Below are 22,748 nucleotides of genomic sequence, written 5' to 3'. Positions count from 1 at the left end.
AAGGGAATTTATAAAGGACCTAGTGGTAACATATTTAAGGATATTATACTGTTGAATACTTTGCCTCCAAGATCTGCACCGAGATGAGGATGTATGCCTTTACCACTATTCAGACTTGTATTTGAGGTCCTAGTTGATGCAGTTGATTAGAAAAGGTAAAGTACAACTGTCTATTCACAAATGACATGAGCACATACAAAAAATCCTAAAGACTAAAAAAAAGAATTAAGGAGGGGTACATCTTTTTAAATGTGAAAACCTATACACTGAAAACTCCAAAACATTACTGCAAGTTTTAAAAACACCTAAATGAAAGGATATTTGTGTCATACTCAAGATTGGAAGACTGTATTTTTATGGTATCTGTTCTCCCCCATTGATTCTTCTTCTTCTTCTTTTTTTTTTCAAATACTTTACTTGACACAGAGAGAACACAAGCAGAGGGAGAAGCAGACTCCCACCAAGCAAGGGAGCCAAATGCAGGGCTCAATCCCAGGACCCCGGCCATGACCCAAGCTGAAGGCAGATGCTTAACGGCTGAGCTACTCAGGTGCCCCTCTTCCCCATTGATTCTAAGCAATGCATACCAAAATCCCTGCAGGGTTTTTGGGCAGATATTTATGAATTGATTTTGAAATTTACATGGGCATTCAAAGAATCTTGAATAGCTAAAATAGTGGTGTTCCATAATGTAATGGTTAGTACTCTGGACTCTGAATAGCTAAAATAATTCTAGAAGAACAAAGTTACTGTGATAGCAAATCTTGCATAAAACTATAGTAATCAAGGGGCACTTGGGTGGCTCAGTTAACCGTTCGACTCTTGGTTTTGGCTTAGGTTATGATCTCAGGGCTGTGGGATTGAAAATGAGCATCAGGCTCTGCTCTCAGTGGGAAGTCTGCTTGAGATTCTCTCCTTTTCCTTCTGCCCCTCACCTGCTGCCAAAATTTAAAAAAAAAAAAAAAATCTAAAAAAAAAACCCCAAACCAAACAATCAAGATAGGGTGGTATTGGTATCAACCTAAGGATAGATGTAGATCAATGGAAGAGAATAGAGAGTCCACAAGTAGATCCCCAGGTTGGTTTTCTTAGACTTTTGGCAAAAAAAATGGCATGGTAATTCAATTGGGGGGCGGGGGGTGAGGAGCAGTCTTTCCAACAAATGGCTCAAAAACAACAGATAGCCTTATGGGGGAAAAAAATTGAACCTCAACTGTAACCCCCACAGTACATACAAAACTCAACAAAGATTTAAACAAAAACTAAACATACAAAATTTCTAGGGGGAAATACAGAAGAAAATATTTTTGAAATTGGGTAGACAAAAGTTTCTTAGAGTGCAAAAGGCACTAACCATCAAAGAAATTTTTCAAGTTTAAAAATGTCTATTGTTTAAAAGATACCCATTAGGGGCGCCTGGGTGGTTCATTTGGTTAAGCCGTCTTCCTTCAACTCAGGTCATGATCTCAGGGTCCTGGGACTGAGCCCTGCATCGGGCTCCCTGCTCAGTGCGGAGTCTCTTTCTCCCTCTCCCTCTCCCTCTGCTGCTTCCCCTGCTTGTGTTCTCTCTCTCTGTCTAAATAAATAAAATCTTAAAAAAAATAAAAGATAACCATAAAGAAAAAAAGCTGCTGACTTGGAGAAAGTATCTGCAACACTTAAATCAGAATACCCAAGAGGGGCGCCAGGCTAGCTCTAACACTACTTTGGAACAAGATAAAAAGCAGCTTAGCTATTTGATCTCTGCCTATTGCGATCGTAATAATTGGCAGTTTTAATCAAGATGGCCATTTCCTAGGGTGCCTGGGTGGCTCGGTTGGTTTAGCATCAGACTCTTGATTTCTGTTCGGGTCATGATCTCTGGGTTGTGAGATCAAGTCCCCGTGGAGCTCTGTGCTGGGCATGGAGCCTGCTCAAGATTCTCTACCTTCCTCTCCCGGTCCACCCCTCCCCCAAACAAGATGGTCATTTCCCTTCCTCTCTGCATACTGTTATTAGCATGGGAGGGAAGGAGAAAGAGAATACCAAGCAGGCTCCAAGAAAAGAGAATACCATGCCCAGTGTGGAGCCCTGTTGGAGATCATGACCTGAGCCAAAAATCAGAACTCAGACGCTTAACCAGCTGAGTGTATTTTGTAAGGTACAGAGATGTCAGTATATCACCTTTGGCCAGATCCCCAAAAATGACCAGAATGGTGACTGGATGAATTTTACTGGCTAATCTGATTCTTCAAAGCCTTTAATTTATTGTGGGTGACTAGCACCAGTTTTGAACTGGTATCTGAACTCTGTTTCACACACACACAGTAAAGTTCCTAATTTCCCAAAACGTGGAACTCATTAAGGAAATTCAGGCTTTGCTTAGACTTGTTTCATGGCCATAAAGGCTAAACTTCCATAAATGTGAGCCTTCATTATGGCTTTCTGAACCTAAGGCTTGAGCTAGCATAGCCTAACCTAGTTAATAGTTAAAAGCTTGGTCAGTTTGGTTCTTTGTTTCTAAAAATATTTTTTATTTTATATGTAGGCGGGGTCTCTGGCTGACTCAGGTAGGACACGTGACTCTTGATCTCATCGTTGTGAGTTCCACATTGCTTGGAGAGATTAGCCTACTTAAAAATAAAGTCTAAAAAATATAATGATATGTAGGTATTTTTTTTTTTAAAAGATTTTATTTATTCACTTGACAGAGAGATCACAAGTAGGCAGAGAGGCAGGCAGAGAGAGAGAGAGGAGGAAGCAGGCTCCCCACTGTGCACAGAGCCCGATGCGGGACTCGATCCCAGGACCCTGGGATCATGACCTGAGCTGAATGCAGAGGCTTTAACCCACTGAGCCACTCAGGCGCCCCGATATGTAGGTACTTCCAATGTGCAACTAAAGTTATGAGCAAGAGAAGCAATAAAAATTAAAGCTGTCGCGCGCGCACTTTGCACACCCTTCAGAATGGCCCAGATTGAAAGACACCACGGGATGGTCAGCAGCTGCATCTCTCATAGGAAAGCATAAGTTGTGCAACCACTTCGGAGAACGGTTTAGCAGTATCTCAAAGGGGCCTGTCCCCCCTGATGATTACACCTATTAATTCAAAACATTACTATTTATGGAAAATATTTTGGGAAGCACTGCCCTAGGTCCTTGCTACTCAAAGTATGGGCATCACCTGGGAAATTGCTAAAAACGCAAGGATCTTGGGCTCTTCCCCAGAATCCTGGAGCAAGTCTGCCTCTTAACAAGAAGCCCAGGTGAGTCACATATACAGTGAAGTCTGAGGTGCACTGCCAGTTACCTCTCACCAATTAAAACTCTTCTTTGAAGGTGAAAAATACAAGGGAGACTTAATTTTTACAAAACTGTTTTTGAATATGCTGTTTTGTTTTGTTTTAGTTCAATGAGTTATCACATAGTGAACACAGACCTATGTAATGACAAAATCAGGGCAAGAAATAAATCATTATCCCTTCTTTCCCCTTGCAGTCACAAACTCCCCTTTGCTAAAGTAACAACTGTCTTGACTTCTAATAGCATGAATCAGTTTTGCTTGCTTTGAGCTTTACATAAAAAGATTTTAAATATGCACTGTTAAAGTCTGACTTTGGACAGCATTGCATTGGTCAGGTTTATGCATTTATTATGTGTAGCCATCGTTCCCCCCTCCACTTTTATTGTTATATAGTATTCCATTGTATGAATATATCATAATTTACTTATCCGTTCTATTGAAGGACATTTAGGTTTCCAATTTGGGATTACTTCTAAATAATATGGCTACAAATATTCTTAAACATGTGTTTGGGTACACACTTGTATGCATTTCTATAGGTGTACCTAGGAGTGAAATTGCTTTATCATAGATGCAATCTAAATGATCAAATAGCTTGATCAAATAAAATCAAGAAGTGGTTACTACAGGCTGGAAGATACCATAAAAACATTTAGAGGTTGTTTCCTAGTGTGCTAGAAACTTCTCTCAATTAGGGACCAAGAATCAGATATGCCTTAGAAGCCACAACACATGGGGGGTAACTTGGGCCAAGTGTGCTCCCCTTGATCTCAGAGGGAGCAACTCTCCTCAAATAGGCTTCAGACCTTGAATGATGGGCTACAATGGCCGTCAACTCTGGATCACATTAGAATGACCAGTTACATACATCCCAGTCTTTACAAATGGGGTCTAGGGGATGGCATTTGTAAAGATCTCACAGTGATTCAGCAAAGCTAGGGATTAGACACATTGCACCTTTAAGAAGAGAACTTGGGACTCATTTAGTCCAGGACTTCTCAAACTTGCCTGTTCCTAAGAATCACTGGGAAGAGCCAGCTAAATTCCCCCAGACCTTTGTCGTTTTAATAACCAAATTTTAGATCAGTAATGCTTGTAGCACGATGAAGGCTGAGCCATTGTCAGTGGGGATTAGTTTCAGAAGCGTTTTAAAGATCGCAAGCTGAAAAGGAAGCTGATTCTGGCAATCTAAGATTTAAGCAAAAAGATAAAAAGAAACGTAGGGTGTGAGGGGGCACCTAGAATCCTCTAGGGCTCTGTGTTGTCAGGGGGGTGTTATCACTTGTGGGAAGAAAAGTGACTCATCTCAACCAGTTATTGAGAGAATGAAATGAGAAAATAAGTAAGAAAAGTTTTCAGCAAATATGTAACATCAAAATCAGATTGCAACTACCAGGGACAAGTCTGATCATGTGTGTGTGTGCGTGTGTGTGTGTGTACACGTCTCAGGAAGATTACAGAATTTACCTGAATAGATTGTCTTCCTTCATGGGAATCTTACAGGAGGAATGATTATCCAAAATTCACCAATTTAGGGATTCTCTTGCTCTTTAGTTGCACATTGAAAGTACCTAGATATCATTATTTGTTTTTTAAGGTTCTTTTAAAAGGATTTTATTTATTTGAAAGAGAGAGAGTGAGTGAGAGAAAGCATGAACAGGGGGAGGGAGAGAAGCAGACTCCCTTGCTGAGCGGGGAGCCTGACTTGGGGCTTGATTCCGGGACCCTGAGATCATGACCCCAGCCGAAGGCAGTCATTAACTGACTGAGCCACCCAGGCGCCCCAGATTTTAAGTGTTCTAATCTACACCCAATGTGGAACTCATGACCCTGAGATCAAGAATCCAGTGCTCTATCTACTGAGCCAGCCAGAGCCGCCCACCACCTACATATCTTTAAAAGATACTGAAGTCCTGAGTTCTTTCCCAGACTTGAATGAAATGGTCTGGGGAGGGTCCTGGGGATCCAGATTATTTGCAAGCATCACTGGGGATCCTGAGGTGCTGCCGGGCCTGAGAACCACTGCTGACATTGCAAAGACGAGGTTGTCCACCAGATGGAGATAAAGCACTTCTCTGCAAAAAAGTCTCCACACGCACAAAATCCATTCTCTGACTTTACATCTGTACCAACTCCAATTTATGTCATGTACCAAGCAAGGCAAACATGTGAGAAGATAGGTAAAATTATCCATGGTACTGTTGCTTGCCAACCAAGATATTCTTGCCACCACTGGGGATAATTCCAGGAACCAATTTAAAAAATAACATATGGCTAAAAATATATCTTATTCCCCCAACTACCTGAGCTAGCATCTAGAAATACTTTCTATCCTTTCTGAGTTCACTTTAATAAAATAGACCACAGAACCAACATCAAGACTGAAAATAAAAAAGTTTTTCCAGAAAAACTGGGCAGCAAGTACAGATTCCAAAATATCCCATTTCCCCCACTACCCCCCCAACAGAATTTACTTTATTATTAACTTCTCACATGAGTGTGGTACATTTGTTATAATTGATGAATCAATATTGATTCATTATTATTAACAAGTCTATGGTTAACATTAGGGCTCACTCTTTTGTGTTGTATATCCTTTGTAAAAAGAGTTTTTGTACAAACACATGTGTCCATCAGTACAGAACCAATCAGAGTAGTTTCACTACCCTAAAAATCCTATTCTACCTATTCATCTCTCCCTCCCCCAAAACCTCTGTCAACCACCGATCATTTTCTATCTCTACAGGTTTGTCTTTTCCAGAGTGTCACAGTAAGAAAGCTACAGTACGTGGTCTTCAGAATGGCTTCTTCCAGCTAACAACATACATTTATATTTCTTCCAAGTCTTTTTTTAGCTTGATAGGTCATTTCTTTCTATTGCTGAGTAATATTCCATTGTTGGATATAACACGGTTTATCTATTCACCTACTGAAGGACATCTCTGCTGCTTCGAAATGTGGGGAATTATGAGTAAGACTGATCTACCTGGGCACGTGCAAGGTTTTGTATGGAATGAGTTTTCACTGGGGGAACTACCAAGGAGTATGATAGCAGGACCATGTGGGTAAAACTATGCTCAGCTCTGTAAGTAACCACCAGTCTATCTTCCAAAGGGACTGTACTATTCTACATTCACCCCAGCAATGAATGAGAGCTGCTTTGGCTCTAATTTCAGGCCAGCATTTGGTATGGTCAGTGTTTGGATTTTAGTCATCCTAATAGATGCATAGTGGTATCTCATTGTTTTAATTTGCAATTCCCTAATGACATTTAATGTTGAGCATATTTTGATATGCTATTTGCCATCTTTGGTATCTGTTCAAGTGTTTTGTCCACTTTTTAATAGGGTTGTTTCCCTATTATGGAATTTTAAGCGTTCTTTGTATAATTTGGTTACAAGTTCTTTACCAGATGAGTGTTTTGCAAATATATTCTTCCAGCCTATAGACTGTCATTTCATTCTCTTAATGGTGTATTTCACAGAACAGAGGTCTTTTATTTTTTAAGATTTATTTATTTATTTGAGAGAGAGACAGAGAGCACATATGTGAGAGAGCCCCAGTACAGGGCAAGGGGGAAGGAGAAGGAGAGGGCAGAGAGAGAGGGAGAAGCAGGCTCCCTGCTGAGCCGGAAGCCTGGCACAGGGCTTGATCCCAGGACATTTCAGAATAATTCTGTTGATATTCACAAAGTAACTTGTTAGAATTCTGATTGGGATTGTGATGAATCTATGGTTTAAGTTGGGAAGAACTGATATCTTAACAATGTGAGTCTTCTTGTCTGTGAATATGAATTATCTTTCCATTTATTTAGAACTTCTTTGATTTCTTTCATAAAAGTGTTGTGGTTTTCCTCATGTAAATTTTGTACATATTTTTATAATATGTATAATCCAACCCTATGTTTTCTACAAGAGACTTATTTTAGATTCAAAGACACAAAGAGGATGACAGTTAATGGATGAAAAATATATACCATGCAAATAGTAACCAAAAAAGAGATGGGTTTACTATTTTATTATAAGACAAAATTGATTATAAGTTAAAAAAGATTATAAGAGACAAAAAAGAATATTATTTACTTATAAATGCTTTAATTCATTAAGGGTATATAACAATTTTAAACATATACACATCTAATAGCATAGCCCCAAAATATGTGAAGTAAAAATGGACTGAACTGAAGGGGAATATCCAACTACAGTGACAACTGGTTATTTTAATATCCCATTTTAATAATGGATAGAACAACCAGAAGGAGATCAATAAGGAAAGAGAGAACTATAAACCAATTAGATCTAAGGGACATAGAACATTTTACCCAACAATAGCAGAATATACATTTGTCTCAAGTACAAATAGAACATTCTCCAGAATAGACCATGTATTAGTTCAAAGATCAAATCTTAATAAATTTTAAAAGGTTGAGATCATACAGAATATCTTTTCTGATCACAATGGAATGAAATTGAAAATCAGTAACAGAAGAAGAAGTGGTAAACTCACAAATATGTGGAAATTGAACAACATATGCTTAAGCAACCAATGGGTTGAAAAAGAAATCACAATGGGAAATCAGAAAATATAATAAGACAAATGAAAATGAAAATACAATATACCCCAAATTATGAGACACAGCACAACGATGCTGGGGGGGGGGTAGATTAATAGCTGTAAATGCATATATTAACAGAGAAGAAAGATCTTAAATCAATCCTCTAACTATACACCTTAAACAATTAGAAAAATAAGAACTAAACACAAAGATAACAGAAAGAAGGAAATAATCAAGATTACAGAGGAGGGGCACCTGGCTGGCTCAGTGGGTTAAACCTCTGCCTTCGGCTCAGGTCATGATCCCAGAGTCCTGGAATCGAGCCCCGCGTCGGGCTCTCTGCTCAGTGGGGAGCCTGCTTCCTCCTCTCTCTCTGCCTGCCTCTCTGCCTACTTGTGATCTGTCTGTCAAATAAATAAATAAAAATCTTTAAAAAAAAAAAAGATTACAGAGGAGATAAATGAAATGGGAATAGAAAAATAGAAATAAATAAACAGATCCAAAATTTGGTCCTTTAAAAAGGACAACAAGATTTGTGGGCACAGAGTTGTTCATAACATTCCTCTGTTATCATTTTAATGTCTGTGGGGCCAGTAGTAATGGCCTCTTTTTCATTTCAATTAGTCATTTCTGTCCTCTCTCTTTCTTGGAAAAGAGCCAGTAGCTAGGCTAGAGTTTATTGATTTTTATAGATCATTTCAAAGAACCAGCTTTTGGTTTCCTTGATTTTCTGCATTAATCTCTTGTCTTCAATTTCACTGAAGAAACAGAGAAATCTCTGGCTCCAATTTTTAAAAATTTATTTTCTTCCATTTACTTGGGATTTAATTTGCTCTTTTCTAGTTTATTAAGATAGGATAGGTTCTAGATCTTTTTTTCTTTTCTAAACTATGCATTCGATGCTATAAATGTCCCTCCAAGCACTGCTTTTGGGCATCCCACAAATTTTGGTAAGTTGTATTTTCATTTTCATTTAGCTCAAAACATTTTTAAATTTCTTTTGAGACCTCTTCTTTCACCCATGTATTATATGTATTATTTAGAAGTATGTTGCTTAAGTTTTTACTCTTTGGGGGTTTTCCAGCTATCTCTCTGTTACTGGTTTCCAGTTTAATTCTATTGTGTTCTGAGAGCACGCTGTCTGGTTTCTATTCTTAGAAATCTGCTGAGGGGTGTTTTATGCCCAAGAATGTGGTCTGTTTGGAGAATGTTCCACATGAGCTTGAGAGCAATGTGTATTCTGCACTGGTTGGATGAAGTATTCTATAAATGTCCACAGATCCCCGTTGGTTGATAGTGCTGTTTAGTTTAACTCCCCCTCACTGCTTTTCTGCCTGCTGGATCTGTCCATGCCTGATAGAGGTGTGTTGGAGTCTCCACTCCACAGTGAATTGGCTTCTTTCTCCTGCAGTTCTATCAAATCTTGGCTCAGATATGTTGGTGCTCTGTTGTTAGGGTCACTCACATTAAAAATTGTTACGTCTTCTTAGCGAATTGACTCCCTTTTCCTAATGTAATGCCCCTCTCTATAAATCTGATCATTTTCCTCGCCCTGCACTGGGCCGCGGCAGGCTCAGGCCTCGGAAGGCTCTCCAACCCTTTGTGAAGGAATGGATCGTCCCTCTTTCTCTGAGGTTGTTGTAGATGACCTGCTGTCATCGACAGAGGAACAGCCAGGAACCAGCCATGAAATGCCAAGCATCAGTGTCGGAATTCCGGGCCTTACCCGCGTCCACAACCGCTCCCACAGTGGTCTTCGGCCTTGGCTTATACTCTTTACTTTCTTCCCCCCCCCCCCAATTTATTTATTTTCAGAAAAACAGTATTCATTATTTTTTCACCACACCCAGTGCTCCATGCAAGCCGTGCCCTCTATAATACCCACCACCTGGTACCCCAGCCTCCCACCCCCCCCGCCACTTCAAACCCCTCAGACTGTTTTTCAGAGTCCATAGTCTCTCATGGTTCACCTCCCCTTCCAATTTACCCAAATTCCCTACTCCTCTCTAACGCCCCTTGTCCTCCATGCTATTGGTTATGCTCCACAAATGAGTGAAACCTCTTTACTTTCTGCAACGACCGCCTGCAGTTCTGCCCAGAGTCTATGGTCTTTTCACCCTCAGCGGCAACTTGCAAATGAATTTTTCGTCGTTCGAAGTCTCTCCTGGTGCTTCAAGACCTCTCACAGCTCCGCTGCACTTGGCTGCCCTGCGTCCCGGGAGCTGGGGTTCAAAGCTGCGACCGCGAGGTCATCCACATCCGGGCTCGGCGGGGTGGGGGGAGGCGAGGACGGGGCCTCGCGCATGTCGTGGCGGTTAAGGACATCGTAATACGTTACGAAACCGCCATTTAGAAAGTCAGTTACTCTGTGGATTTCCATCAGGAATCATTCAATTACTGCAGGACTGGATCTTATTTTGGGTACCTATCTCGCAATTTATTTAATATTGGGGAAAGAGGTTGAATTTTTAAAATGTATTATTTTTATTAGAAAATTAAGAATAGCTAATTACCATTAATTTGTCTGCTAGTCCAGACTTGTGGGTGGCACCTTGATGTGATTTGCAGAGGCACTGAGGTCTTAAGGTGCTGGACGTGGGCTTAGACTTTGGAGCCAGACAGACGGGTTTGAATTCTGGTCAGACATTACTTGAGCTATCTTAATGCCAGTTTCTTCCTCTTTCAAGGACTGCTGTCTGTACAAAGGGCTGATAGATCTTGGTGAATAATAGTGATTATCAAGTTAATCAGATAGTCACTCCAGTTTAGCTGTTGCTCCAGATGTCCTTTCACTGTTGAAACAAATGGACACTTTCTTTGGTGCCTGGTATATCTAAGTTGGAAATAATTCACCTCCTGAATGTTTACTAATATACATAAGTAACACATGTCCTTGTGAAGAATTCAACACATAAATATAGTCAGAAGGAAGAAAGAAAAGGTAGTCTGAAGCAGTCTGAAAGCAGTGCCCTAAATTAGCCAGAGGGTTCAGGGAGCCCAGTGGACCAGGAAGCCAGGGGGTCCCACTGTCTGGTGGGCAGACCCTCACTTGATCCCCTGTTTTTCAGTACAGCTTACTGCCTGCATGGGAGGCCTGGGGCCCAGAAATCCAGAGTTTCTGTGGATGAACATCTCCGGAGAGTAAAGCTCCAGTCTTCTGCCAGTGGGAGTGGGAAGGGGCTTCTCACCGCTCTTCAATCTCCCTTACTCCTTTCCTCTCATATAATACAGTTAAGTCTATTCTTTCACACATTGACATAAAATCTACGTCAAAGCTTGTTTCTTTCCAGGAACAAATAGAACCTGCCTTGCCTGGAACTTAAAATATTTTCAGAAGAAAGTAGGACCTCTTCTTTTGCTAAACACTGGTTTGTCCCACTTTAAGAAAAGTGGGACAAACCTTGGGGTTTGTCCTGCCGGTGGCCGGGGTGCCTGGGTGGCTCAGTGGGTTAAAGCCTCTGCCTTCGGCTCAAGTCATGGTCCCAGGGTCCTGGGATCGAGTCTGCTTCCCCCTTTCTTTCTGCCTGCCTCTCTGCCTACCTGTGATCTCTGTCAAATAAATAAATAGAATCTTAAAAAAAAAAAAAGCTAAACCTTAAAAACTAAAAATTGTAAATAAAATAAAATTTACCAAAGTTCTCACAGATAGTTACAAAAATAAATCTATAATCATTTTTATTTTTATTCCCCATTTCCTTCTGATAGGACTTAAAAGTACTTAAGTCCATTTATGTCTATAGACCAAATAGAATCAACCAATGTTAAGTGTCAATTGTATTCAAATATAGTTGTTTATACCAGATTCTCTTGGGTATAAGTAACAGAAACTTATCTCAAACTAGCTGGAATTGAAAAGGTAATTTGCTTGAATATCTATGAATTCTAAGGGTTAAGTCAACTCTAGAGAGAGCTGGATCAAGGTGGGGGTGTCAAATGGTATCGTCAGGATTTGAGTGTTTGTCCTATCACCAATATTGTTTTATGAAATTTTATATGCTGTTGACAATAATATTGAAACAAATATCTGAACAAGTGTTTTCATTTAAGGTGGTTCCCTCAGAGTAATTTTGCTCTTGGATTCTCCTTCTGGTAGTGTGGATTAGAGCCACAGAAGGAAATCAGTCTGGGAATTTTATAATCCTAGAACATTTTCTGGTCCCCATCTGATATCTTTTTTCTTATGGACATTTTTGTGTCTTCCTTGAAGTCTGCTTAGCAGCTGCAGTCCCTTGTATGTTTGGTACGTCCCCTGCCTTACTGGTCATAGTGGGATGCAGAGACTGCTCCCCGCCCCCATGGGGAGATGACCGTGACTAACGGTTGGTTTCTCAGATTCCCTTGTAGCTATCCCATGGTCAAGTGACTCACATGGACCTGGAAGCAGGAGCCCGTGACTCAGAGAAGTGGGGACTGGGAGCCTCCACTTGGATTGAGTTCCTAGAACAGTGGTGGCAGCAGGGTTGGGGTGGGACGGATGCAGGGTGCAGGGCTGGAGAGCTGGGTGGGGCAAGCTGTAGAGCCTTTAGCTCGCTGCTGGAGGTGGGGCTGCCCGCCCTTAAAGAGCTGGGTTAGCTGGTTGTGGGCACCGACCCTGGGCTCCATGGAACCTGGCTCTCCATGCACATTGGCAAGGTGGCAATCTACCCAAGATCATTATCATAAATTCCTTTCCTGTTGAGATCAATCCGAATTGGTTTCTGTTGCTTACAGCAGAGACCGTGAAATGAGGGCCTTCTCTTCCTCTGTGTTACCTCTCCTTTCACTCTGTACTTCTTACTTTGCATTTTAGATTACTTCTTTTGGCTTCTGCTACTTGGATCTTCCAATATTAGCTGAAAGAGGGGGTCTGAGAGAAGAGATAGAAGAGCACAGAAGGTCACACTGGGCCTGGGAGGCAGAGAGAGCCAGGCCGGAGGCCTGTCGGAAATCACACCCTGCCGGCTAATCCCACAGGTACAAGCTGCCAGCCACAGGGATGCCTTCCTCCTTACCTTTGCGCACATCACCTTGGTCCTGTCCACCATCACCACTCCCCTTCATGATGGCAGTATTTCCTGGTGTTTCCCTACTTCCCTCCTGGTCCCCCCTAAACACTTTCCCAACACAGGGATCCTGTTAAAACGTCAGTTAGCTTGGAGCACCTGGGTGGCTCAGTCGGTTAAGTGAAAGACTCTTGATTTCAGCTCAGGTTATGATCTCAGAGTTGTGAGATCGAGCCCCACATCAGGCTCTGTGCTGGGCCTGAAGCCTGCTTAAGATTCTCTCCCTCTGCCTCTCCCCTGCCCCCTTGGAAAAAACCCAACAACAAATCAGTCAGCTTATGTCAATTCTTTGTGAAAATTCCAATGTCTCCCCATTCCTCTCAGATTCAAAGTCTTAGAGAGGCTTAAAGTTTCCCTTCCCCCCACCCTAACATTCTTTTTACTATGTGTTTGATTCTGAAGAAAAATAAAGTGCAGGAGGGTTGCTAGGGTGGGGGTGGGGGGCTGGCTGAGGTACTCCTTGCCCCACCCCCTTCAGGAGCCATGCCATGCCCTCCTGGACCCATTGGAGCATCTGGACAGTTCCACAGGGCAGGAATAGTCAGTAGAGGAAAGAGGAGCCCAAGAGCTGAGATTTATTTCTCAAGAACAGAAACCCAGAGAAATAAATTGAGAGATGCAGCAGCCAACACCAGCCAACACCCATAACCAACCATTCCTACACCAGCAGTGAGGCAGGCAGACAGGGGCCACTTTGCCCTGCTTGTCCCCCAGCCCAAGGATGGACCACGTTTTCAGGAAGGGCCAGCCAGGGGGACAGACTGATTAGGTAGGAGGGTGGGGCCAGACGAGGTCACTGTGGTGGTACTAGAGAGCGTCCACATCAGTGCAAACCAAGGGGAAGAGGGTGATGGGCAGCGGATGCTTCCAGACAAAGTCTCAGCTATTGCGGAGAATGCTCAGTGTTCCTGTTAGGAGGGAGACAGCCCAGTGGACCCCAGCAGAGCCCTGCAGTCTGTCCCCTCAGCACTCAAGCCCTGGAGGGCTGTGGGGGAGGTGATGGCACAGGCTGGATGAAGGGGACAAGTACCCCTCTCACAGCACCGTGTGGAGAAGTGTCCGGCTCTGGGGAAGGAGAGGGGGCAGAGGGCTGGGGGTGGAAGGTGGCCACAGCGCCCCAGCCACACCTCTAATGCCCCAGAACCAGACCAGCCCACCCGCCCAGGGGCCTGAGGTCAGGGCAGGACCGGTTTCTGGTTTGCCAGGAGGGAAGACGCGGAGAAAGGGTAGGAGTGGAAGTCGGCCTGCGGAGGCCCTGAGAGGGCTCAGCCCCGGCCACCGGCAGGAGCCCCGCAGCTCGCGGTGGAGCAGGGAGGAAAGGTGGCCGCTGGCCCGACAGCCTCCAGCCCGCACCCGGGAGCCTTCCCTGTGCCCCGCCTTGGCTGCTGGAGCCTCTGCCTAACGCGGTGAGGTTGTCGACCGGGCGGCCCAGGTGGGCTTGCGCCGCCTCGTGTGCTCTCCCTTGCACTGTGTCTGTCCCCTTACAGGGCCGGCGGGAGCAGTGTCGCCGGCGGCGGTGTGGCCATCCTCTCCCGTCCCCGGAAGGTCGCGGAGGCACGGGCCGCTGTTGGGTGGAGCGGCGGCCGCCTCCAGCAGCAGCGCGGGGACCCGCGGAGCTGTCACCTCCGTCCTCCACCTGCCGCGCGTCGGCGGGCAGTTCCTCCCCTCGGTGGCCCCGGGGCGCGGGTGCCGGCCCTCGGCCTTTGCCCTCAGGGTCATGCAGGCTCCTCCTGGCGACCGGGGACAGAGATTCCGCCTGTGGCTGTGAACTGGAACTGCCCGAAGGCGCTCCCGGGGACGCTGTGGGCAGCGCCCTGGCCGCAGGGAGAAGCCGAGTCTCGCCGAGCGAGGAATCGCTGGGTCTGGCAGCCGCCGGGCTGCCGGCAGGGGGCGCTCCCGGTGGACCCGCGGGGCTCCGCGCCCGCACGAGGTGGGTAGAGGGGAGGCCCTAGGGCCCTGCGGGGGTTGGGGTAGGCTGTGCCGGGCCGCCGTGGTCACAAGGGCTCTGCTGGGCGCCGCGCAGTCCTGAGCGGCCTTGGGTCTCTGGTTCAGGGGCCCGGGGCGCTGGCAGAAGCAGGGGCCGTGCGCCGGGGCCCCGGCTGGCTTAGGCTGCCTTTGCCCTTCTGCCTGGAGGCCTGGCCGAGGCTGGCTCTCCCCCCACAGTGAGGGATTCCTGCCCGGATCTGTGCTTCTGGAGAGGCTGGTGATGGCAGCGGGGACAGCAGGGCCTTCCCCTCAGGCCGGCAGGGGCCTGGCGGGCACAGGGGCTCTGCGGTCCCCCGGGTCTCCTCGGGAGCTGCGCGGCTCCTCTGAGCGGCCCTGGAGTAGCAGTTCGGGTGGAAGGGCTTGGGGTTGGCGGAGACCCGGTGCCACCCCGGGGAGAGGGGTCGGCGGGGAGGGGAGCTGCGGGGGGTGGGTCAGCTGAAGGCCCAGGCTTCAGGGATTGCCGCGCCCTCGGGTCTCTTAGAACGCAGGAGCAGGTGTGTGGCCTGTGAGTCCTGGATCTCTCCTTCCACGTGTGACCACCCCCCCCCCCCCGCACGCAGTCTGCCCAGGGTCCTTGTAGTCGCACACTGGCTCCAGGACGGCCTTCGGGTCCTCGGGGTCATGACCCACAGCAACCCACGGAGACTTCTCAGCATCCTTAATCTGCCTCTCTTCCTGGGATGGGAATGAGCACTTCTCACGCAGATTTCCACGTTCTGTGGGTGAGAATGGAATGGGCGATATTCTGCTTGGTACCCGGCCCCACAGCTTCTGGAAGGTCTGTCCTTCAAAAGGCAGAGTGTGGACTCCCCCCTCCGGTTCTCCCCTGGGAGAGCGGGGGCAGCCCAATGGCACCGCCGCAGACAGTGTCGGGCTTGTTGGTAAAGGCGAATTTGTCGTTGAAGCCAGTTTGCAATCGTGATGTTCCCGCCAGCTTCCAATTGCAGGTTTTCTGCCTTCAAGTCTGGATGGGCAGCACGCCTCTGCTGACGGGTTGCACAGAGGACACCGTCTGATGGAACTTGTCTCAGCCTCTTCCCTTTCCTGCCAGCCGGGAGCCACTAGGTATTCAGAGCCCCCCCTCTGCCAGCGCCCTTCCTCATGAGGCCGGGAGCTTCCTCAGCCTCGTCTCCTCCAGCATTTCCCTGTGTTGGGATCATCCTTCAGCGTCTTCATGATTCCTCTTTGCGGGCAAGTCTCTGGAGGCGGGAGGAGCTCTGTGGCTCTTCATCAGTGACCTTCATGGCCACCGCTTCCCTGGGCAGCAGGTGCTGGGCCAGCCTCCCCACAGCTGAGCCATGCTTGCCAGTGGCCTCCAGGAGACCATTGTCCGTACCAGTGAGTCTGTCCTCAGCAGAGGTGGCTGAGAGCCCCGTAGTCTCGTGGCCTCGCGGCTGTGCTTGGAGTCAAGGTGACCTAAGGTCGGCTTACATTTGGGAAAAGCTGGGGAGAGGCTTGGTCCAAATCACCTCAAAAGAAAATCAGTTCAAAGTTCACCCAAGGAACTGATCTAATGGAATCAAAATACAGTTAGACAAAAAGCAAATATCAACAAACTAAAATATAATTGAGTGAAAAACAATAAAAAATGATATAAGTAAAAATAAAAGAAAAAAGAAAAGGGGAAAAACAACCCAACAACCAAAATAGACCAAAATGCCAAGGAGGAAACAAGCTAACCTTGGTCAAAGTCCTTCAGGTCACTGAAAAGCAGCTTCCTGAGCTTGAAGGAATGGCACCCTAGGCACAGCCGGAGATTCCATCGGTTGTTGGGAGTTCTAGAACAATAGCTCCGTATGAGGTCATAGGAAGAAACAGACCTATCAACAGGTTGGGTGAGGATTTTCCACAGGGGTCTTAACACTTTCTGGTCCCAAGTGACACCCTTTACTCTCTCAAAATTGAGACCCCAAAGAGCTTTTTGTTTATATGGGTTATAGCTACCAATATTTATCTTATTAGAAATTAAAACCTGCAGGATGCTTCAGTGCCTTTTAATTTCTAGATTGAAAAACTGGACTAATTTTGGCTCTTAAAGAGCTTATAATGTCTATGTTGAAAATACTCAATCCTTTTTTTCTTTAAATGATCTCAAAATGATGCCACAACTTGCTGGCATCATGATCTTCTGTAAGAATGTTCTGTTGGATAAGATACAATAAGTTTCCTTACCAACTTTCGTGATGCTGAGGGGAAGAGACTGTCCTCATATTTTCATTTCTTGATTACAGTTTTGCCCTGTTTCTTTGGAGTAGAGCCTCACCCAAGAAGCCAGAGAACTCACCATGCCAGTTTCAGCGTCTGGAACCCTAGAGGTTGCAGCTGTGAGCTGAGAAGGCACGTCTTCTCTCTTTTTCAGGCAACAATCCCCATGCTTGGTGTTGCTCTCCTTCAGTGTGGGATGGGGGAGAGGGGAGTCTGCGTGGAGGACCTATCATGGCTCACCAGGAGGAGGGGGGAACCAAGATGCCCCTGAGTGATTTTTAAAAATCATTTTACTGAAGCATAATACACAGAAAAGTGCACACATCATCAGCGTGCGGCCCGGTGGCTGTCCACACATCAAACACATGGACTTAAATAGCATCCAGGTCAGGAAACAGGACGTCACCAGTTTGTCCTCAACCCCCATCCTCCTTTCCAGTCACTTTCTCTGCAGTCGTGACCCAAGATCTGTCTTCTGACAGCATAGATTAGTTTTGTCTGTTTTTGAACTTTACATAAAGGGAATCACAGTATTCTTTGTGTCTGCTTCCTTTGCTCACTGTTTTTGTGAGATTCATCTACCTAGTTGACTTTGTCATTCTAAATGTGGTGGAGTTGCCCCTGGTTTCTCCATTTTACTATTCCTGGGTGTTTGGGTCTTCTACAGTTGTCTGATGTTAAGAACGGTGCTGCTCTGAACATTCTCGTTCCAGTCTTTGGTGAACATTTACATGGTTTTCTGTTGGATAGTACCGAGAAATGGGACTGATTGCCTAAAAGGTATGCGTACCTTCAGTTTCAGGACACACCGCGATTTGTACCGATTTACACTCGCATCAGTACTAACTCCTAGTGTTGCTGCCTTTTAATTTTAACCTTTCTGTGGGTGTGTGGTGGTGTAGCATTGTGGTTTTAATTTGCATTTCCCTGATGATTAATGAAGTAGAGCACCTTTGCATATGCTCACTGGCCATTTTCTTTTCTGTGAAGTGCTAGTTCAAGTCCTCTGCCCATTTTCCTATTGGGTTGCCTGCATTTTTCTTATTGGTTTCTAAGTATTCTTATATAGTTTGGGTATAGATTCTTTGTCAGATATGGTCTTGTATGCAGTTCTTTTCCTCCGCACTCATCTCTGATGCCATCTCCTGCTGTTTTACTCATTGATCATCCCTTTCCCGCCATTGACTTCTTGTTCTTTGAACATGCTCTGCCAGGCACACTCTCACTTTACACTAGTTTCCACTTCTGCCTGGAGTGTTCTTTCCCAGAGATCCACATGGATCTCTTACCCATCTCCTTCAAGTCTTCGCTCCACCGTCCCCTTCTTGGTGAAGCCTTCTCTGACTTACATATTTGGTCTCACAATACCCTTCATACATTGTATCTGCCACCTTTATCCATCACTTTAAAAAACTTTCTACCAACAAACTTTTCAAACATACACAAAATTAGAATAGTATAAAGGCTTTTCCTCATGTATCTATTATTCAGCATCAATAATTAGCATCATTTTTACAATCTTATTTTGTCCATAAATACATCAGTCTGCATCTTTAATAAATAAGTACTTTCCTGGGGAACAGTCACCACACCATTATCAAATCCAACAAAACTAATAGTATCATACAATGTTAGCCCATAATCAAATTTCTCAGTTGTCTCAGAAATGTCTTATTCTAGTTGATATGTTTGAATTAAGGTCCAAAATACGTATATTGCTTTAAATTGTTTCCATGGCAATATCACCAACCGAAATACTATACATTTTACATATTTATTTGCTCATTGTCTATTTCTCCCAATTGAACATCAGCTTTAAGAGAGTAGGATTATTGTTTTCTTCTTTGCTAATTCTTTAGCACCTTGTAGGCTTGAATAAATATGGAATGAACGAATGAACAAAGTTGGCAGCATGGGCTTAATAGCCCAAAGAGTATGCTGTGCCACCTTGGTCAGATCTGTAACTTTCCAGCTCTAAAACTGGACAACTTCATGAACTTCAGTTTTCTTATCTGTGAAATGGGCCCAATACCAACTTCACAGAATTGTTATGGCAATTAGACAAAGTATATGTACAGGGTTTGGCACCTAGTATGCTCTCAGTAAAGGTATTACATTAACTGTAACTGCCTTTATAGGGCACAAGCAGGTGATGGATATGTATAAGGAATTTGGCCTTGGCCAAAGAGGTCTGGCTTTTGTTCCTGGTTCCTGGGAGATAAACTTTATTCATGGAAGGCTGTGTACCCCACCCTTGATAGTTTATGCTGAGGTGACTCATGGTAGGCTGCTCAGGCCAGGTGTAATGAACCTGACCTCCCTGGAGTGGGGTGGGGTGGGAATCTGAGCTCATATCTTATGGGCAATTAGTCACTCATATTTATGTAATAAGCTCCCAACAGAAAGTCTAGACATTGAAGCGTGGCTGAGCTTCCCTGGTTGGCCAGACTCTGGGCATGTGGCCACACACTGATAGCCATACCAGGAAGGTAATGCATTCTGAGGACAATGGAAGCTTCACACCTGGAACCTCTCAGATTCTACCCTATGTGTGTCTTCTGTTGTATAATTTTGATCTGTATCCTTTCCCTCAAATAAACTGTAACTATGAGTGTAATAGCTTTCAATGAGTTCTGTGTTTCCTTTAAGCAATTCTTCAACTTGAGGCTGGTTCTGGAAACCTGAACCCATAGTTGGTATCAAGGGAAGCAGGACACGTAGGTTCTAGTCCAGGCCCACGGACAGGCTGAACTAGGATGAGCCATTCGGCCTCAGTGGCCTCAGTTTGCTCATCGGTCACATGAGGAGGGTAAACCAGTCTCTTGGTTCCTTTTAGCTTTGTTGTTAAATGAAATTCTTCTCAGGGAATCTATGTCTCTGTCTCTCACGCACAAACACACATAGTTGTGCAGAAACCAAGTCAAGTGAGAGGCCACAACCCCTTCACTGTTAGGTGAAGACAACAAAAGACCATCTTCCTGGAGTAATTGAGCTGACTGATGAATTAACGAATGGCTTCCTCCCTGTTCCTGGAGAGAGTCCGCTGTGTTCACCTCCAGGGTTGACAAAGGTTTGCAGATGCTGGGGCTGCCGGCCCATCATGACTTTCTTCGTTGCCTCCTGAGGCCCTGCACAGAGGATAGCTCCACACTGACCCTCCCTGCTCCGCCCCCTTATCTTCTCTCTCCCAGGCTCCACTGCTCCAGAGCCAGGCAGTTAAGTCTTTCATATTCTAACACCTGCTATCAATCCTTGAGCACTTGTTATGGGCCAGGGAGAGTCTTTTCCTAGTTCACATCATTTCATATTCAGAGCCCTGAGGGAGAGAGATTATTATCCTCATTTCACTGATGAGGAACCTAAGGCGAAAGTGGTTAAGCAACTTGCCCAAACACAGACACACAGTAGATGTGAATTCAAGTCTGGTGCATCCCAATGTCTTAATCACTCATTCTGCTGTTTGGGGGAGGCTTCTTTGACAATGAGGTAGCAGACTCGAAGTTGGGGCTGGCATGGTATGGTAGATTGATTATGGCCCCAATGTTTCACCTCTCTGTATCCACATTTTGGGTAGCAACCTTCCATAATGACTCTTGAGTCTGGCCTCCCAAGTTGCTTTGGCCAATAGAATGTGGTGGAAGTCACAGGTATGTCGATGTCACGCCTGTGTCTGCAGAGCTGTTAAGTTCGTGTGTGCTCTCTCAGGTGTCTCCCACCTCCTTTCAGAGAGGATAATGGAGCACGTGGGAGACAGCCCATCCTAAACCAATCTAAACCAGCCTGCAAGGCTTGTGATCCATCCTAAACCAGCCCGCAAACCTGCCCAAAGTTGGGAGAAAACACAGCCACAATCAGCAGATCTCACAGCTGATAACGGTTGCAGAAATGAGCCCCATCAAAAACAAAAGAACCACCCAAATGACCTCAGACTTGTGGGCAGTGATAAACTTACTATTTTAAGCCACGGAGTTGGGGAGATTGCTTATTTTGCAATAACTAAACTATGAGGAAAACTTGTTACAAGGCTCATCAATTTTTTAGAGCAGAAAGAACTTCTAAAATCCTTAGTTGCTCCGATTTCTTCTCTGGGCCCTTAACACTCCCCTTCCCCGTGTTCCTTGGTACCATATCTCCAACTCAAAAGTAACCCAGTCCTCACCCCACCCCCTGCCCTGCCTATGAGATGAATGTTCCAGTCTTTCTGTGCCATACTTGTTAGCCTGCATGTCCTTCCTGCTCCACAGCAGCTTCTGCTCTCAGAAGCCCATGGTATGAGGGGTGCTTGGGTCTCACAGTCGGTTAACTGTCCAACACTTGGTTTTAGCTGGGGTCGTGATCTCAGCGTTGTGAGATCAAGCCCTGCATCAGGTTCCATGCTGAGCACCGAGTCTGCTTTGAATTCTCTCTTCCTCTCCCTTTCCCTGGCTGCTCATGCTCTCTCTCTCAAATATATCTTTAAGGAAAAAAAAGCCCACGGTATTTCTTTTTAAGGCAGAATAATAGGCCACTGTATGTATATACCATATTTTCTTTATTTATTCCTCTACTGATAGACATTTAAATGGACTCCATATGTTGGCTGTTGTGAATAGTGCTACAATGAACATGGGAGCACAGAAACCCCTTTGAGAGTCCACAGATGAGCCTGTGGACATTATGCTCCGTGAAATGAACCAGTCACTGGGGCACCTGGCCAGCTCAGTCAGTAGAGCACGTGACTCTCAATCTCGGGCTCATAAGTTCAAGCCCGCATTTGGCATGGAGCCTACCTAAGAAAATAAATAAAAACTATTACTTAAAACAAAACAAAACAAAACAAAAAAACACCAGTCACAACACAAATCTTGAATGACTCCACTTACTGAGGTATCTAAAAAGTAGTAAAAGGAATAGAATCCCAGAGTGCGGTGGCACTTACCAGAGGCTGGGATGGGCAGGGTACGGAATGAGGAGTTTTCGTTCAGTCAGTAATAATGTTTCACTTCTGCAAGCTGAATTAGTTCCAGAGCTGGGACATAGAGCTTGCCATGTTACACACTTACAAATTTGTTAAGAGGGTAGCTCCTGTGTTGAGTTCTTATCACAAAAGCAAAACAAAAGGACACAAGGTGATGGTATGTCTATTACTTTCTGGTGACAGTTTTGTGGGTGTCCCCATATGCCCGCACTCATCAAGTTGTATATTAAATGTGAGCAACTTTTTTATATGTCAAATGCACCTCAATGGAGCTGTTACAAAAAAAAAAAAATAGAAGCAGCAACGGCCTTAAAACAGGTGACGCCAGTCGTTTGGACAGGACTGCATGCTGTGGGCTTTGATTGAATTGGCCTGTTGGTTCATAGGAGACTGGTGAAGCTGGTTTCCCGTTCTCTCCTCTTCCGTGTTGGGGAGAGAAGGGCAGCTGCTGCCGAGGATACCAGAGTTGGAGGAGCAGAAGCTTCGGAAGAAAGGTAAGGCCGTCGCTCCCTCCTGGCCTTTAAGTCTGTGCTGTGGTTCGGTCAGGCCTCTGGAGGCCTGGGGGAAGTAAGTGCTGCTCTCGGGCAGGGAAAGTGGCCGGTGACCTAGGCCTCTGGCTCAAGCCCAGCTTCCTCCCTGGACTGGTAGTCTCTCCCTTTCCTTCTGGGTCAAGGAACCACCACGGCCTTGGGAGGCACCTTGGCCACAGGTTCCAGAACT

At 45.2% G+C, this 22,748-nt stretch overlaps 1 long non-coding RNA gene across 1 annotated transcript; it reads left to right on the top strand.

Moving 5' to 3' along the window:
* Nucleotides 1-14,782: 14,782 nt before the first annotated feature.
* On the top strand, nucleotides 14,783-19,688 carry LOC122898975. Its single transcript, XR_006383076.1, has 3 exons — nucleotides 14,783-14,810; nucleotides 15,814-15,931; nucleotides 17,098-19,688. It is a non-coding gene; the product is annotated as an uncharacterized LOC122898975 (long non-coding RNA).
* Nucleotides 19,689-22,748: the final 3,060 nt, after the last annotated feature.

Source organism: Neovison vison, chromosome 2 (genome assembly GCF_020171115.1).
Source record: "Neovison vison isolate M4711 chromosome 2, ASM_NN_V1, whole genome shotgun sequence".
In the NCBI taxonomy this organism is placed as follows: domain Eukaryota; kingdom Metazoa; phylum Chordata; class Mammalia; order Carnivora; family Mustelidae; genus Neogale; species Neogale vison.
Note: the sequence above shows the minus strand (reverse complement) of the source record. Positions and strands in the feature narration are given on the sequence as shown.